Source organism: Cariama cristata, unplaced genomic scaffold (genome assembly GCF_000690535.1).
Source record: "Cariama cristata isolate BGI_N322 unplaced genomic scaffold, ASM69053v1 scaffold4352, whole genome shotgun sequence".
In the NCBI taxonomy this organism is placed as follows: Eukaryota; Metazoa; Chordata; class Aves; order Cariamiformes; family Cariamidae; genus Cariama; species Cariama cristata.
In genome coordinates this window covers 34,934-45,796 of record NW_009603093.1, presented here as the reverse complement: position 1 = coordinate 45,796, position 10,863 = coordinate 34,934, and positions in this window count along the sequence as shown.

The following is a 10,863-nucleotide window of genomic DNA, read 5'->3' as shown; positions in this document are numbered from 1 at the left end:
CACCCGGCAGCACGGAGCCGCCCTGTGCCCCTCCCCACCCCGCCCTCATTCGGCGTTATCGGTGAGAAGTAGGAGCTGCCTGCGGGCAGCTTAACGTCTCCAGTCGAAGACTTCATGACTTCAGCGTATGAATGGCTTCGTGCCCTGCTGCAGCCAAGGGATCTTTTGAAAAAGCTGAGTCAGCAGTACAGTATTCACTGTATCAGCAGGGCAGTCAGTTCACACAATCATAGAATAGCTCACGTTGGAACGGGCCCACTGAGGATCATCAAGCCCAACTCCCTGCTCCTCGCAGGACAAGGTAAAACTAAACCATATGCCTCAGATCATCCAGATCCTCCTTGAACTCTGACAGGCTTGGTGCCGTGACCGCTTCCCTGGGGAGCCTGCTTCGGTGACCAACCACCCTCTCAGTGAAGAACCTTTTCCTGATGTTCAGTCTGAACTTCCCCTGACGCAGCTTCATTCCATCTCCTCATGTCCCATCGCTGGTCACCAGAGAGAGGAGATCAGCGCCTCCCCCTCCACCACCCACCTTGAGGACGTTGTAGACTGTGATGAGGTGTGCATGTCCCCCCCCGAGCCTTTTCTTCTCCAAGCTGAACAAACCAAGTGACCTCAGCTGCTCCTCGTAAGTCTTGCCCTTGAGGCCTTTCACCATCTTGGTCCCCCTCCTCTGGACACACCTTCATAGTTCAGTATGCTTGTATTGAGGCACCCAAAACTGCACACAGTACCCCAGGTGGGGCCAAACCAGTGCAGCATAGAGTGGGACAATCCCCTCCCTTGACCAGCTAGCTATGCTGTGCTTGATGCACCCCATGACCCCCCGGGTTGGCCCTTCTGGCTGCCAGGGCACACTGTTGGTTCATACTCAACTCGCCATTAACCCAGACCCCCAGATTTCTTTCCGCTGGGCTGCTCTACAGCCTCTGGTCCCCCAGTTTCTATGCATAACCAGGATGACCCAGTCGCAGGTGCAGAATCCAGGACTTTCTCTTGTTAAGTTACATATGGTTGGTGATCGCCCAGCTCTCTAGTCTATCCAGATCTCTCTGTAAGGCCTCTCTACCCTTGAGGGAGTCCACAGCTCCTCCTAATTTAGTATCATTGGCAAACTTGTTTAATGTACGTTCAATTCCTGCGTCCAGATCATAAACACATTAAAAAGCACTGGCTCTAAAATTTAGCCCTGGGGAGTCCCACTGGTAACTGGTTGCCAGCCTGATGTAACCCCATTTACTATAACTCTGTCAGCCCAACCCATCAGCCAACTGCTCACCCAATGTATAATGGACTTGTCTAGCTGTATGCTGGACATGTTGTCCAGAAGGGTACTGTGAGAGAGAGTATCAAAAGCTTTGCTAAAATCCAAAAACCCCACATCTACTGGCTTCCTTTGGTCACGAGATGGGTGACCAATCCTTGTCATGAAAAGAAATTAAGTTAGTTAAACAGGACTTTACCCTCATGAACTCGTGTCGGCTGTGACCAATGACTGCATTGTCTCAAGTGTTTTTTGATAAATCCCAGAATAACCTTCTCCATAATTTTATCAGGCATTGAAGTGAGACTTACCCGAGTCTTCCTTCTTACCCTTCTTTAAAATTGAGAAAATTTTCTCTCCAGACTTGCAAGACTGTTGAAAAATAATGGAGAGAGGTCCTGTGATAACATCAGCCAGCTCATTCAGTACCCTGAGATGAATCCCATTGTGCCCCATAGACTTCGACACATCCAGCTGGAGCAGCAAGTCTCAAACAAGTTCAGGGTCGGCTGGGAGTTTATCATTCCCGGAGTCATGGTCTTCCAACATGGGGCTCCGGGAGTCCAAGGCCCCAGCGTTGGTGTTGAAGACAGAGGTGAAGAAGGCATTGAACATATCGACTTTGTCTACATCCCTGTTTGTGAGGTGACCAACCTCATCAAGTAACAGACCAATGTTATCTTTGATCCTCCTTTTGCTGTTAAAATATTTAACCCCTCCCTTTTTGTTGTTCGTCACAGTACTTGCCAGCTTGAACTGTAGTTCAGCTTTGGCCAACAAATTTTCTCCCTGCAATGGTGAATGGCATCTCTGTATGCCGTGTTGCCTGTCCTTGCTTCCAATGTCCATACACTTTCCTTTTCCTCCTAAGTTCTAGAAGAAGATCCCTGCTCAGCCAAGCCGTCCTTCTGCCCTGCTTGCTTGACTTCCAACACCTTGGAATTGCCTGCTCTTACGCTCGTAAGTTAAATTCCTCGTTGTGTGCCCCTATACAGATTGGTACTGATTTTAAGTTCTGGATTAAAGTTGTAACATTTTACCTATGTTTCTTTCCTTTTTGTGATGTTCCTTTAAATTCGTCTCTAATTTTTGTTCTCAGGCTTAGCTCCGGATAATGTAGTCTTGCTTGAATTGCTCATTTAAAGCCTTACTGAGCACATGTATGCACATGAATACGTTGCTGTCCTCACTTTGACTGCAGGCATTTGCAGAGCTGTGCCATTGGATCATGAGGTCTTTAAGGCAGGTGTTACATGTGGCTTACAAAGAGAAGAGTATGTTGTCATTTTACAACCAATAATAAAGCTGTTGACCTGTACTTGCTTTCAGGAAAATGAATGTCAGGAAAGCATCAGAAAAGCTGCCACTCATAAAGCTGAAAACTAGCTTTAATAATGAAAAAAAAAAACCCTGGGAAAAAATCCCAACCCAGCTGAAAAATCACTAAAATAGATAGTGCTGAGGTGGGATAGCTGGAAGACGTGTTAGTAGAGAATGTTTTTAAATGACTGGCTTCTACATCTAGTCCTGCTTTGGGAGTAAGGTGGAGAATGGGATTTCCTTTCTTAAGGAGTGGTGCTACAGCAAGTAAGGTCAGGTAGGCGGTCATTTCACCTTTTGGCAGTACAGACCAGTAGTTTCCTTTTTTTTCCTAAAGGGAAAGAATATGTATGTGCAAGTGGTGCAATTTTGTAGCTGTCTTGAAGATTTGTGTTCTGAATGCCAATGCTGGTTATTATCAGGAACAATGAAAAATGTTTGGAAAAGCAGTTTTAAAATTCCTTGGAACAAATGTCACAAGGGTGCTGGTGCTGACAAGTAACAGTAGAAGCTAAAAAGGATGAGTAATTTGTGCTTAATAGGGAAAAGAGAACTGAGATGTACGAAGTGTCATGGAAGTACTGAATCCTTTTGTACTATTCAGGGAGGTAATTGCAGAGGAAGTACTTGAAAACATTAATTTGTGTATTAGTGAGACGTAGAAAATAGACTTTTCAACTTTCCTGTGAAGGCAAACAGGACTTGTCAATGATTCCATAGTCAAAAGGATTGTCAGTGAAGTTAGTAGGGCAGTATTAGCAGCATAGCCAAGTACTTTGTAATAGAATAGAATTTTCCCAGAACATCTCTCTAAAAAAAGGGAGTTTGTCCATGTTTCAAAAAACTTGCTAATGAGAAGTGATCTGTCTGAAGTTTTGCCCAGTAAATCCATAAGGGAGCAGAAACTTGAACACAAGGTTCATAAGTTATAGGCCCTTCCTTTAACTATTGTTCCATCCCCAAGAAGGCCAAAGTAAAAGAGCTCCAAATGACTTTATTTCGTTCTTAAGGTCCTAATACCAAAAGGAAGCAAACCCCAAACTACTAGAGCTGCTAGCCCGCTCTGTTCTCAGGTAGGATTGGGCTGCATTCCTTTGGGAAGGGAATGCAGGAACATTGCACTGCCGGAGTAACAGAGCAGGTGACCTCATCTGCTGAGCTGAACACTGCTTAGAGAAAATAAAATGATGTTCAGTTAATATGATGAGGCAATGCTAAGAATGCAAAGACGTTGCAACTTCTTAAAAATGTAGATGATGTGTGAATATGATTAAACATGCATGCTATCCATTTTCATCTGACTCAGCAGTTAGTACTGTACTGTGACCTCTTGTCCCCTGATCTTTCTTTCTGGCTCTGTGCTTAGGGTCCCACTTACAGTGGGAAGGGGCGTTATTTTTTAGGCTTTGTCTCTCTGCTCAGGTGGCCTACCAGGTAAATTAAAGCTATGAATTCTTACCTGATTTATTTAAGTTACTTAAACTGTTGAAAGTCTTTCAGACCATTTTTTCCCTGATGCACAATGAGATAGGTGTTGCCTTGGGTTGTTTTGCTTTCGCATTTCCGTACCTCAAAGATTGGTCATATATGAACATGCACCTCTGAAGTGGTGTAGCGAAGCCGTGTTCTCAGAGGCTTGGATAGTACATTTTGCTAAAATGCTCACTGTTAAACGGATTGCTAGATTTGGGACTTGAAAGGAGTTTTTCTTAGGGTGGGGACCTTGGCAGCTTTTTACTTTTCTCTCTAGGCTAGAGTATGGCTTTCCCCCTATGATTCTGCAAATGTATTTCACCTTGTTAATTCTCTTCTGTTGACAACACGTGGGTCTTGATCTGTGCTTGAGGCATCTGGTGGTGTAATATCTGGAGAACACAAAAGCTTGCAGGTCATTTGGTTCCAAGTATAGTTAACAAGGTGAAGTGAAACACAGAGTGTGAGACTACATTTTCACCGTTTCATAGACTTTGACTGGATTCTGTGGGAAAAGAAGTACGACTTGGACTATAATGTGAGGGGCAGAAGGCATCAGGCATAGAATAGGAATCCTCAAAAACTGTGAGAAGTCTAGGTTTTTACACTTTTTCAGTTTGCAGACAGTCGTGTCTCTGAAAACGGGCATTTCTGGTTGTGTCAGCAGGCTGCTAAATTGTTACTCAGGAAAACTTCTAAAAGATGCATTGCATTTTCAACGGAAGCTCTATTTAATTTTTTTCTAGCACAGAAAATTCAGCATGTGATGGAGAGTAAAAAAGGGATATTGTAAATTTAAATGAAGGAGGAACAGATCTAGGAGCTAGTATGGAAATTTAGCAACTCTGTTCCTACTTTGGTACTGCTTCATCAGCCGGGTGTCTGCACCACAGTTGTTTTCTTTGTATAAAGCAGGTCAGGTGGCCTTGTTTAGCATCCTTCCTGAAAGCAATAACAGTCAAAAGAAAAACTGATTGTTTAACTGGCAAATGAAACATTGGGTGTCTTGTAGTCAGAGGAGGAGTGGCAGGGGATGAGGCCTTTCTTATCTCAGTTTCTGTGCTTCCTTTTTCTTCACTTTATCCGAACTTTGTATGCAAGATGAAATAAAGGAGTAAAATGGTATCAGCATTCTGCAGTAATTAAGTATTGCAGTGAGTGCTTCACATAAAATTGTTGCATAAGTTGCAGAGATAATGAGATAAATGAGGTAATCACAAAGGAACGTGGAGAAAACCAGTCTTGTGAGCCAGGCGGCCTGGCTGTCAGCCTGGTGCCTCTGTCTTTGGTGGAAGGGATGGGACTGGTGTGGAGTGGCAGAGTGCAGCCAGGTACCGAGCGGTGGTAGCCACAGGGCGGGGAAGGAAGGGAGGAATTCGTTGGGTTGCCTGAAGGAAAAGCAGGAGGCTGTTCTGGGGAAGAGGGGAGTCCTCCAGAGTGGGGGAATGGGGCCATACCACTTAAACAGAGGCCAGGGTCAAGCGAGTGTGCCGCTCACGAGGTACTGTGATAAAATTGCAGGACTGTAAGGGGCAGAACAGGATATTCGGAAGAGGACTATGGGTAAGGAAGCAGCTTTAAGTGACTTACAGTGTAGTACTACACTGGAAAGAGTTCTTAAAATATTTGTAATAGCTGGATTTAGTGTGCCATCCCTTCCAAATTCTGGGGTAGAAATTATGCAGAATCTTCTTGGGGATTGTTATTATAATAAGTATAATCTTATTATAAGATTCTTGAATTTTTCTGTACCTCCAGCAAGGTAATTCCATTTCCTATTACTTATTCCCATTAGCTGTCTGTCTTTTTTTTCCCCCCTTTTGAGAAGCTGAGGCAAAGAGTTTATTTTTGAGTTATACTTTGCAGTGTATAGTAAATGTGATTTTAGGGGAAGTTTTCACTTTGTGTTTGCTCTTTTTGACCTTCTATGTGCATAGCTTGTTTGGAGCAATTTCTTTTTAATTTCATGTAAATTCTGAGAAACATTCATACAGTTGTATTTAGAAATTAACTTTGTACAGTTTTCGTGTTTAATTGGCGTACAGATTTGTGGTAGTTTTAGCATTTCTGTTTTGAAGAAGAGCTCCTGTGATATTCAAGTCAGCTGAACTGAAAAACTCGAGACTAAGTGCCTAGCTCTTTTCCTTAGAAGCTTCTTTATAGAATTTTTAAAATTTATTCTTTCATTTAATTTATATTGAGTAATTTGATTTATAATAAGTAGAACTTGCATATTAGAAATTATATAGGCTTGTAGGTAGAGGTTCTGCCATTTATTGGACAAATTAATAGAAGAGGTAACTTGAAACATTTAAGGAGCTTGGAAATACTTACTAGTAGCTTCCCACCCTAAATTAGGATGGATGAACTCAGACTTTGCCCTTGAGATTCTTCTTGTGTATGTTCAAAATTTAACGCCTGTTTGACTGTGGTAGATGTAGCAGAGAGAGGAAACTGTTTTTTCCACAAAGTTGAGTTGCAAATCTCCTGTTCTCCCCACCCCTGCCACTTTCTATCCTGTTTCTTTTTGTTTATTGCTGTGGTTTCTGATTTAGCACCATTGGGAAGTTAAAAAGAACAATTTGCTTAAATCAGAGTGGAGCTAACCCAGATAAAGGCTTGCAGGCTTTGCTCGAAAACATGACACTTTATGTGATCATTTGTTGCGGCATGTTTAAAACAAAATTAAACAAAGCATTAGAAGAAATGTGACTGAAAGAATGAAATTAATGACCCTTAAAGCATTAATTTTACCTCTGTTTTTTGTCTTTCTTTCCTCATTTCTTTATGAGAGCCTGCTGCAATTTCCTAACCCCTGTCTCTGTGAGCACTCTCTTGTACGGCCTCCCTCTGAGAGGTATTGGAAGGAGCAGAGAAAGGGGAATATTGTCATCCACTCCTGTCCCATTTCTCCCAAAAGAAGGTTCTGTAGTTCTCAGACTGCTTTGGCCAGGTAACGATTACCCTGTCATTTACTTCAGTTTCTGCAAAATTGATGAGATGTTACTTTCCCATGGTTATGATGTGGATGAATTCATACTACTTGAGAGTTGCTTAGATGAGGAAGCCAATACAGGCAAGCATCTGTGTAGGAAAGTCTGTTGGTTACCTTGCTTGTGCCCTGGGATCATCGATATCCACTAAAGACCTTCTAAAACGCTTGTTTGTGGTTGGTTGGGGGTTTTTTTCTTCCAAAACAAGCAAAATTAAATAACTTTGACTCTTGCAAGTGTTGTTTCTTCTCTGGGAAATGGCCAGAGGCACGTTTGCTTGCTTCTGCCTGTCCTCTCAGAGAGTGGAAAAATGGTTAATATGAAAAAAGAATGCAAAGTTGTGCCAGACCATGCTTGTTTGTGCTGGCCTCATGCAGGGGCTCTGAAAATCACTTTTGCTATCCCAGTGAATAAATAATTCTTTTCAGCTGGATATCATGGAGTGCAAGGATGGCTCAGGAAGCAAAAAGGCAGGAGGTAAAGCAGCGGAGAGTCTTTAAGATCCAGGATGGTTGCTTTAGTGTGTGTGCTAAGGAGGGGTTTTTTTTGTTATCAAGTTTTTTAAAAAAAGTGAACTGTAGATCTGTTGCTGTATTACAGCATTGCTCTAAGAAACTTCAAAGGGGAAGGCTTGGCTACAATATCAGAGGAGCTTGTGTACCTAATCTGTTGAGATAGATTACCACTGATCGTGGTGAGAGCGAGAGACCACTTTGATAACAAAGCTTAAGAAGTTGTTTCTGACAGAAGCACTGGGACTGTCCCTGTGCCTGAGGCAGTAACTGGTGGCGATTGTTGCTGTTACAGTGTCCGCTGACTTTGGGTAATGTCCTACCCGTCTGTCTTCGTTTTCGAATTTATGTATCTTTCTTTCCTGAGGCTAGAAGATGTGTAGATGGTTTCAGCTTAAGACACACAAATTCAGGTATCGCCATGTGAGATGTATGTCTCCTACTATAGTCTAGAGCAATTTACAATCAGTGAATTGGCGATCAATTTTCAGTGTCATAATATTTAACTGAATCCTGCTCAGACTTCTGTTACTTCTGTTAATACAGCCTAGCACACTTGCCCTCTATTTTTGCTTTTCTTTAGCCAGTTACTTTAATAAATACGATGATATCTTGGCTAACTGCCTTAGGACATTTGTATTATATTGTCTACCTGGACTTCAGTAAGGCCTTTGACGTGGTCTGCCATAAGATCCTCATAGAAAGCTGATGAAGTATAGGCTGGATGAACAAAGAGTGAGGTGGGTTGAAAACTGGCTGGACGGCCAGGCCCAGAGGGTGGTGATCTGTGGAACCAAGTCCGGTTGGAGGCCGGTAACCAGTGGTGTGCCCCCGGGGTCAATACTGGGCCCAGTCCTGTTCAACATCTTCATGAATGATCTGCAAGCTTGAAGATGGCACCAAACTGAGAGGAGGGGGTGGTAGACCCGAGCGGTTGTCGTGCTCCCATCCAGAGGGACCTCAACAGGCTGCAGACATGGGCCGACAGGAACCCCCTTGCAGTTCAGCAAGGGGAAGTGTAAAAAGTCCTGCTCCTGGGAAGGAATAACCTCACGCACCAGTGTGTGCTGGAGAACAACCAGCTGGAAAAGGACCTAGGGCTACTGGTGGGCACCACACCGAACACAAGGCAGCAATGTGCCCTGGCCGCAAAGGCGGCGACCGGCACCCTGGGCCGTGTTAGGAGGAGCGTTGCCAGCAGGCTGAGGGAGGGGATCCTGCCCCCACCCCACACCTGGGGTGCTGGGTCCAGTTCTGGGTCCCTCGGTGTAAGCAGGGTGTGGGCAAGCTGGGGAGAGCGCAGCGCGGGACCCCGAGGGTCGTGAAGAGGCTGGAGCACCTCGCGCGTGAGGAGAGGCTGAGGGAGCTCCCTGCTCCTGAGCTTTTAGATGCAGCTTTTTTTTTTCCCACTTCTTTTTTTTTGTTTTGAAGACTACTGATTTGTAAATCTTCATTATTGCTTTAGATCAGTTATAAATCTCCCACCTCCTGATGACGCTAGCTAGTAATACCTATCATTTTACATAGGTATACAGAGAGATTTTTGTGATTTCTTCCATGAGTTCTCTCAAGCAGGTTTTACTTTTGTTTTGATTTGGTGTGATACTGATCCAGTAGTTTTTCACTAATACATGTTAAAGCATCCAATAAATTATTCTGTTTATGTTTGCTTTTCCTCAGGTGTTTTTTCCTTTTTTAAGTGTTCATGACAAGAAGATTCTCCCCTGAAGAAATTTTTTTCCTAGTAATTAACATTTTGTATGTGTTATGTAAAACCTTTCTGAACTAGTATGAACCTTTTGGAAATGTTTGCACTAAACGGTGTGTTTGTCCAACCTGTATTTCTATGCTAAACTAAATCCTGACAGCTGGAGCAGGCCTTGGCCAAGGTAGGTGATACTCCGTTTTTAAATCTGGAAAAAGCTCTATAGCTTTCCTTAACTTGGCCTCTGCTGAATTCTGGCCATTGAACCGTACGTGGCAGATCATCTTTTCTGTCACTAGACGTCATTCTGAGCCATATATTTTTTAATGTACGTTTTTCAAGTCCTATGGAAAGATTACCATTATGCCTACCAAAGAGGAGAGAAAAAACCTGAATATTTCCATTTAACCCTTCTCATTAAAATGTTACTACAGTAGTTCCCCTTTACAAGTGACAGAGGTGTTCTTAAGCAAGTTTGTAAATTCACATAAATTAAATTTGGGAACTAACTGTTTGAATGGAAAACACGTATGTTGTCCATCTTCCTTCACCAAACTCCCATACCTACTTGTGTCCATGTTTCCATTATTGTTGCTTTTCAATCTTCTAGTTTTATATTTGCTGCTCTTTAGCAAATTGCTCTAATTAATTTTCCTGCAACTCGTCATTCAGTTCTTTAAGTTCTTGAATATCTATCTCTTTCATCAAACTCAATGTTTTGTGCAACATTTACTATTTGAACTACATCATCTTCCCATTTCTCAAATCTTTAAAAATCATGAGCATAGTCTTTCCATAGTGCCTTCCAAGAATCATTTGTTGTCTCGCTACTTACTAAGTCTTATGAAGCAAGAATGTTTTTCAAGGCATGTTGCAACTTCTCAAAAATTCACATGCTGCTGATTTATTTGATTTGACATTTCCTTCAAATAATGTGTTTTTCAGAAATAAAACATTTTGAAATTAGCACTCGAGTGGTTTTAACGCTGAGGTGGTGTTTGGTGGTAAGCACAACTTACATCTTCAGAGGCAAATCGCAGAGGGGAGCTGGCTGGCGGGTTTACTGAGGATCAGCATGGTGGTAAGTGCTGGATTACCTGGCCGACTGGGGCAAGTCACTAACCAGTCTTCTGTAATACTGGATGTTAGCATGCCTTTTTATCGGAGCACTAGTGACCAGGTAACATAAGTAGGGTTAGCTCTTTCGGCACCCCCAGGTTTCTTGAGTGGTGAACTGGTAGGGGTTTACATTTGAACTTGCCACATAATATTGAAATGGGGTGTTTTTTTTCATGACCTCAGATTCGGATGCTTGCTTCTCCAGAGCAGTAAAAGCCTTTGATGGATGGCCCGTGTATCTAAGCGTTATGTATATTCTGAGCACACGTTGCAGTGCATAGCCTCTGCCTCTTTCACCTGCTTGGAAAAGCATCTGCAGCCTTGTGATCAACACTTGATCGTTCCTCCTAAACTCCATTATAAAAAGACTGGGTTTTTGGTTTTTAATTTTCATAGCCATCCTTGATTGGTTTGAAAAATTCTTGACTGTTGAATCTTCACCTTATTCCTGAAATAGATTGATTTTTTTTTTTA